At 40.1% G+C, this 7007-nt stretch overlaps 1 non-coding gene across 1 annotated transcript; it reads left to right on the top strand.

Moving 5' to 3' along the window:
• Positions 1-2976: 2976 nt before the first annotated feature.
• LOC142442113 (U1 spliceosomal RNA) lies at positions 2977-3140 on the top strand. The gene has a single exon (XR_012783360.1). It is a non-coding gene; the product is annotated as a U1 spliceosomal RNA (small nuclear RNA).
• Positions 3141-7007: the final 3867 nt, after the last annotated feature.

The following is a 7007-nucleotide window of genomic DNA, read 5'->3' as shown; positions in this document are numbered from 1 at the left end:
CAATCCGGGGTTTCATATACGGACAAACAGAAAGGCATATAACAAAGATTTAAGACGGCTGCCCACAGTGGCAAAACACATCAAAGATTTACCCCAATATAAACTAAGACAAAAAAACAACAACAACATGGAAAATCTTGGAAACCAGATCAGGCTCCAAGTGTATCAGAGAGGGGATCAAGTTGGCAAGGTTTTAACCATTCAAGTCAGATTTATCATTTTGAAGTCCTTTGTCATCTTTCCAATACTCTCTGTTTGGTATCTCATTTATTCCCATCTGTCGATCATGGTTACCTTTAAGAGAGTAAGCTGCCATCTCGTTACGCCCTCAGAGCCACTGGGCAGTGTTTGAAACACTGATCTTGCAGTGAGCAGTCATCCATTGTACCACTAGGGCTCGTTAGCAATAAAACCACAGCTTTATCAGACCATGTGCCATCCAGTGGTGAGGGCTCTTCCAGCATTTTCACTTACAGTGACATTTATTCTTAACCAATTCTTGAGACCCACAGAGAAGAAGGCCGATCACAGACTGGCACGGGAGAGGGAAGATCTGTGATGTTATACTCTAGTATGAACCAAAGGAATTTTGATTTTTTTTAATTCATTCTATTTTAAAACCGAAGCAAGGCCGTTTAGAATGCCAAAATAAATATTTAATCGCGTCTTTCTAAAACAATTTTTATTTCGCACTAATAAGCTCGGGTCACTAACGATATCGTTACTGTCAAGTTCTTGCTGAATGTCAGATGTTGTCTTTATATTTTGGCTCCTCTCCTTCAACGTATTCTGCCAATGGATTTCTCTAGCTCCTTTTGAGAAAATTGCCCACTTAAATACTTTCTGACATGGACTTAGTTAAAGTTTACTTTGGCCACTACTCCTTCCTCGTGGGACACTAACTGCTTTATATTTTAGGACTTGAAGAACAGGATCACTTGCATATTCAAGTGGTAGGGAAACCCTCTCTGTGTCGTCCGACAGTATTTATGCCTGGTTTTCCCAAAGGATGCCATCTCTCATCCGCCGCAAAGTTCCAAGTCAGAGGGAAGAGGCCAACCATATCTCTCAGTTAATGAATAACTATACATGGTATTAGCCAGGTGAAATGTAAATACTTACCCTTACTTCTGCGTGTGTCACAATGAACCTCAGATTCGGAAAAATAATAGGAAAAAAAGACTACTATAAGGCATGACTTAATTTTGAGTGATTACAATTGAGATGACCTGTATATATTCATAAAGAATTTAAATATATATGTATAAATATATATTTATATTATATATATTTATATTTACATTCACAGTCAGAATGTTCTTTCGAAGCCAGGATGGAGTCTCACTTACTTTGGGAATGTTATCCGGTGGTTCTCTTCCCTGAAGAAGAGCATCATGCTGGGTAAATGAAGGGATCAGGGAAAAATAGGAAGAATCTAAATGAAATAAACGGACATAATAGCGACAGCAATGGGCTGAACTAGAGCAACAACCTGGAGGAGGATAGTCCAGAGCTTATTATCATTTTGCTCTTTTGCTCACAGGATCAGTGGGCAAGCAGACTCCAGCGTCTACACACACATATGACACTCTGTAGAAACTACAGTTTCCCTCCCGTTTTCCTCACCCTTCATAATCTTTATATTCTTAATATAAAAGATCTGATCTATTTCCTTGGAAGATTTCAAGTACGTTCTGCCTGGAAATGTGTTCCTGGCCAATGCAAGTGAATTTGCCATTTCAAACTTCACTTGAGGGGAGAGGAGTGTTATCCCTTTTACTGACATTACGAGACTAGTCATAAACTCAATACTCACTGTGGGTCTCTGACGATGCTATTGTTTGCCAGCTTGCTTAACTAGTGTGTGTCTGAAGTCTGACCTTCGCAAGGGGCTTACTAATCTCTCCTGCAGATAATTTTCTTGATCTCTTCAGACTGTCCCCAAAGGAGTAGTCATGTTTATTCAAGAAACCAGGAGAGAAATAAACTCTTTCATCGGGTACAGGCACCTTCTAGGACATTCCTAGACTTCAGTAGAAATCAAACAAGGAATGTTTTGTTATTTGGATAGTTTTTCTCATTGTATTACGTAAATAAAAATAGACTTAAACATGTTAGCAAAATAAAACACAGACCACCAAGAAAGGTAATTACCTCTTATTTTCAAATTATTCTTTTATTATTTAAAACTCAGCATCTCAAGTTGCTCAGGTTTCTACAAGAAAGGTGAATTTTTAATTCTACATGACAGTATTTTCATATGAATTGTGGGGCCGGAGAAGCATATTGAAATCACCACGGTCTGCTTAAAGGACAAGCAAGTGTGTCTTGGAAGAATAGCAAACAAATGAAGAAAAGATGAGGGGAGATAAGAAGAGAACAAACAGTCTATGGACTGAACTAGCTACCCCCAAGCCCCCTAAGGTCAAGGCCATGTGAATTTATGGATAAATATAAAGGGTTTCTTTTCAGGACAATAGAGTCCAGGGAGATGCAATTCAAACACTTGGTGGCTAACCCAGAATTGAAGGTCAAGGTACACTAGGAACTAGACTTGCTGATCTATTTCTGAAGAATTAGTCATTGGAAAGCCGCCGGGGGTGCACAATTCTACTCTGACACACATGACGTCACCATGAGTGGAAATTGACTGAAGAGCAACTAACACTAGATACAAGAACTCACTGCATTGAGTCAATTTGTAGCAACTCTACACTGCAGAGTCTATAGGGATTTTGAGACTAAGTCTAAAAGGAGTAGAAAGTTTCTTCTTTGTGCCTTGGAAGCTAAAGGTAGTTTTCAACTGCTTACCTTGTGGTTAGCAGTCCAAAACGTAACTGAGTACGCCACTAGACTCCTTATGCAAGGTAGAGAGAGTATATTCTTCCAAACACATAGTAGACTGTGTGATCTAATGAATAAGACCAAAGATGGATGTCTCTTATTCTCTTTTTTATGATTAAGAAGTTGGAACAAATACTTACCTGGCAGGGGAGATACCATGATCACGAAGGTGGTTTTCCCAGGGCGAGGCTTATCCATTGCACTCCAGATGTGCTGACCCCTGCGATTTCCCCAAATGTGGGAAACTCAACTGCATAATTTCTGGTAGTGGGGGACTGCGTTAGCGCTCTCCCCTAAAAAAAAAAAAAAAAAAGAAGAAGTTGGAACAAGTAGCTTTTACTCGGGAGACAATAAATTGTCTTTCAAGAGTCACTTCTCATGAAATAGATGCACCATAAAGGGACCTAGGAGTTCTGCTAGAAACTTCAAACGCCCCAGCATAACCTCTACTGTGTTGTATCCCCCACACCTTTCTCCTTTCACAAGCTCCTTTCCAAATCTTGTGATAGCCTGCATCGCTAACTGGAAACAACTGTGTTTCTCTCTTCCCCATATGCTGAATTTAGCCTTGTTTTCTCCCAATTCTAGGCATTTGCATTTTTTATTGCATAAAACATGAGCAAAGTCAAAACTACCCACCTGTGGGTAATGTAGAAAAGAACAGATTGATAGTCAATGAGCCAGAAATATTTAGAAATTAAATAATCTCAAGGGCTAGACTTTTAACACCTTGTCAAGAAACTCAGTTTATTGCAAAATTGAAAGGACATAACACAGAATAGATAGATAGATAGATAGATAGATAGATAGATAGATAGATAGATAGATAGATAGATATACACTTGACTTGTCTATGTTACAGATGATTTAGTGCGGAAGCACATAACCTTATTGTGGTGGGGTGGGGTGTCAAGGCACCTAGATGAGCAACAGACAATACAAAATCATCCTATTTGAACAAGGCATAAGCACCTCTGACACTACACTGTGAATCCACTTTAGAGAAGGGGGACTTGAAATCCAGTAAGGGCTCCCAAATGAGGAACCCTGAATCCCTTCAATCCCCTTTTTTTGTGTGAGTGACTGAGATGCAGTCAAGTTCACACTAAGAGCAATCTTGTAGCCTGTAATATTGTATATGCCAATGCCCTCCCACATCCTTATACATTTTCTTCATGAGTGCTGCTGAGTTATGCTGAGAAAATATTTGCACCCACATGGACATGATACTGTTCTTCAGTTTTCTACAAAATGGGCCAAGCTTTCTCAGGCTGAAATAACTGCTGCTGACAGTTTAAGAGGATGATTAAAAAAAAGTGTAAGAAAGATTAAAAATGGAATTCCATTTAAAGTCTAAGTTTGCATTATGCAAACAATAAAGAAACCTCGGAAGATAATGCTGTTGACTTCCTGTACTCCTTGACTCAGGAGGACTGCTCAGGCTTCAGGAGGACAGTGCATACCCACAGAACCCCTGAGCAATCCTTCAAGCTAAGTGAACTGGAGGAAACTTTCCCAGTGCCACCTACAGAGCAGATTTGTTGGCCATTGCAGACTGTTCATGTTATTAGCAGCCTGGCCTGTTTTTTGCATGGAAAGATGTTTTTATTTTTCTGTCAGAATATTTCTCAGAAATTCAGCCAAGTTTTTTTTGGGGGGACTCTACTGCTGTTGCTACCCTGACCTCAATTCCCTCAACCATCTGTGTCCTTAAAGGGAAGGGCTACTTTGGCTTTGTGACATTTCCAGAGTAGATAATTCTGAGAAGAAGAACTGAGTGTGTGGTCTGAAATAGTATTTTCATTTCTGTCGGTTCCTATGTCCAAGTAGAAAATAGTTCCAAAAGATTGTGTAAAAATTTCATTCCTTTAAATTCCATTCTTCCATTGTATTTGTCTGGGTACTTTAGAGAAACACATCCACAGAAACTCATGTGTAAGAGAGATTTTTAAATCAAGGTTAAGTGCACATCAAGAAAACACCCCAACACAGTGCTGCCCAAGCCCACAAGTACAACATTAACCCATATGTCCAACACCAATCCACAAAGTCCTCCATCTCACAAAGCAGACGCAATGATGCCGACTGCAGGAGAAAAGCCGAATCAGTGAATGTGTAAGCATCTCAGCGCTGGCAGGGGTCTCCACACAGCTGTTCCAGCACCTAGGGCTGCATCAGGGTAGGTCTATTTGGCTTCTCCTTGTGGATGTCTTGCAGGAAGTGAGCCTTGCAAGCTGAAGCAGGGAACTGGCTAAAGCAACTGCACCCTGGCCAGAAAGCAAGAATGTGTAAACATCTCAGCACTGACAGGGGTCTCTACATGGCTGCTCCAGCACCCAGGGCTGCTTCGGGGTAGGTCCATGTGGCTTTTCCTCCATGATGTCTTCAAGGAAGTGAGCCTTGAAAGCTAAAGCAGGGAACTGGCTAAGGAAGCTGCATCCTGGTCTGACCATCAGAAAGCAAGAGTCCCGAGAAGTATAAAGGCTAGGTTCATCAAGCCATGTATCTGTCTGCCCTTCAATTAACCCCACATGTGCCAACCCCCACGTTGGCACAATAAGCTTTAACTATCTCACCAGCCCAGACCAAACCATCAATAATGCCATAGATTGAATTGTACCTCTTCTGAATACGTGTTCGCTTGGCTGTGCCATGGTTGTGCGGACTCTGGCAAGTAAGCAAAGATGTATGTTGACAGCTATATAATGATGAAATCATCCCCTGGAGTGTGATAAGATGTGATTGGCCCATTAGTTGCAAGCGGATTTGAATGAGCTATTTCAAATTTCAAAGGGAAGCTCAAAAAGATACAGTGAAATATAATGAAATGGGCAATGACATGAAATGAGAACACCCAAAGGGAAGAATATGCTTAGAATATCTTACACTGAAATGACTTAAGAAAAAAATTCAAGCTTTAAACTACAAGATTGAAAGAGTCTATGGACAAACTTTTGAATGACAGAGGATATATCAAGAGAAGATAGCAAGAATGCAATCACTGTACCCAAAATAACTAGTCAACATTCCACTATTTCAGGAGGTAGCATATGAGCAAGAACCAAGAAAAGAAGAAGTTCAAGTTGCACTGAAAGAAGTTGCTGAAAGAAGAAGTTCAAGTTGCACTGAAAGCATTAGCCCAAAACAAGACTCCACATATTGGTGGATTATCAATTGAAATATTTCAACAAGTTGACGCAGTCATCAGCTATGCTAGGAAATTTGGAAAACAACTACTGGGCCAACTGACTGGAAGAGATCCATATTTATACTCATTCCAAAGAAAGGTGACCCAACAGAATGCTACAGAACAATATCACTAATATCACATGCAAGTAAAATTTCACTAAACATCATTCACCAATGATTGCAGCAGTACATTGACAGGGAGCTGCCAGATGTTCAGGCTGGATTCAGAAAGCATGTGGAACGAGGGATATTATTGTTGATGTCAGATGGAACTTGGCTCAAAACAAAGAATACCAGAAGATGATTACTTGTATTTCATTGACTACACCAAGGCATTTGTGTGGATCATAACAAACTATGGATAACCTTGAGAAGAATGAGAATTCCAAAAATAGTTCTTTGTGTTCATGTGGAATTTGTACATGGATCAGGAGGAAAACAGAATAAGATAATACTGTAAGGTTGAAAATCAAGAAAGCTGTGTGTCAAGGTTTTATTCGCTCACCACACTGATTCAATCTGTATCCGGAGAAAATAATCAGAGAAGCTAGCTTATATGAAGAATGATATGGCATCAGGATAGGAGGAATATTTTTAGCAACCTGCAATATGCAGATGATACACCTGCTTGCTAAAAGTGAGGAGGACTTGAAGCACTTGCTGATGAAGGCAAAAAATTGCCACTTTCAATAAGGATTACGATGGATTACACCTTGATGTAAAGAAAACCCAAATCCTCACAACTGGACCAATAAGTGACATCATGATCAATGGAGAAAAGGTTCAAGATGCAAAGGATTTTGTCTTGCTTGGATTCACAATCAATGCTCATGGAAGCAGCAGTCAAGAAAGCAAAAGAACGAGTGGCATTAGGTCAATCTGCTGCACAAGACCTCTTTAGAGTGTTGAAAAGCAAGGATGCTACTTTGAGGACTAATGCTACATAAAGGGCTTCCCCAAGTCAAGGCGTTTTC

The sequence above is a fragment of the Tenrec ecaudatus genome, chromosome 2 (genome assembly GCF_050624435.1).
Source record: "Tenrec ecaudatus isolate mTenEca1 chromosome 2, mTenEca1.hap1, whole genome shotgun sequence".
NCBI lineage: Eukaryota > Metazoa > Chordata > Mammalia > Afrosoricida > Tenrecidae > Tenrec > Tenrec ecaudatus.
Note: the sequence above shows the minus strand (reverse complement) of the source record. Positions and strands in the feature narration are given on the sequence as shown.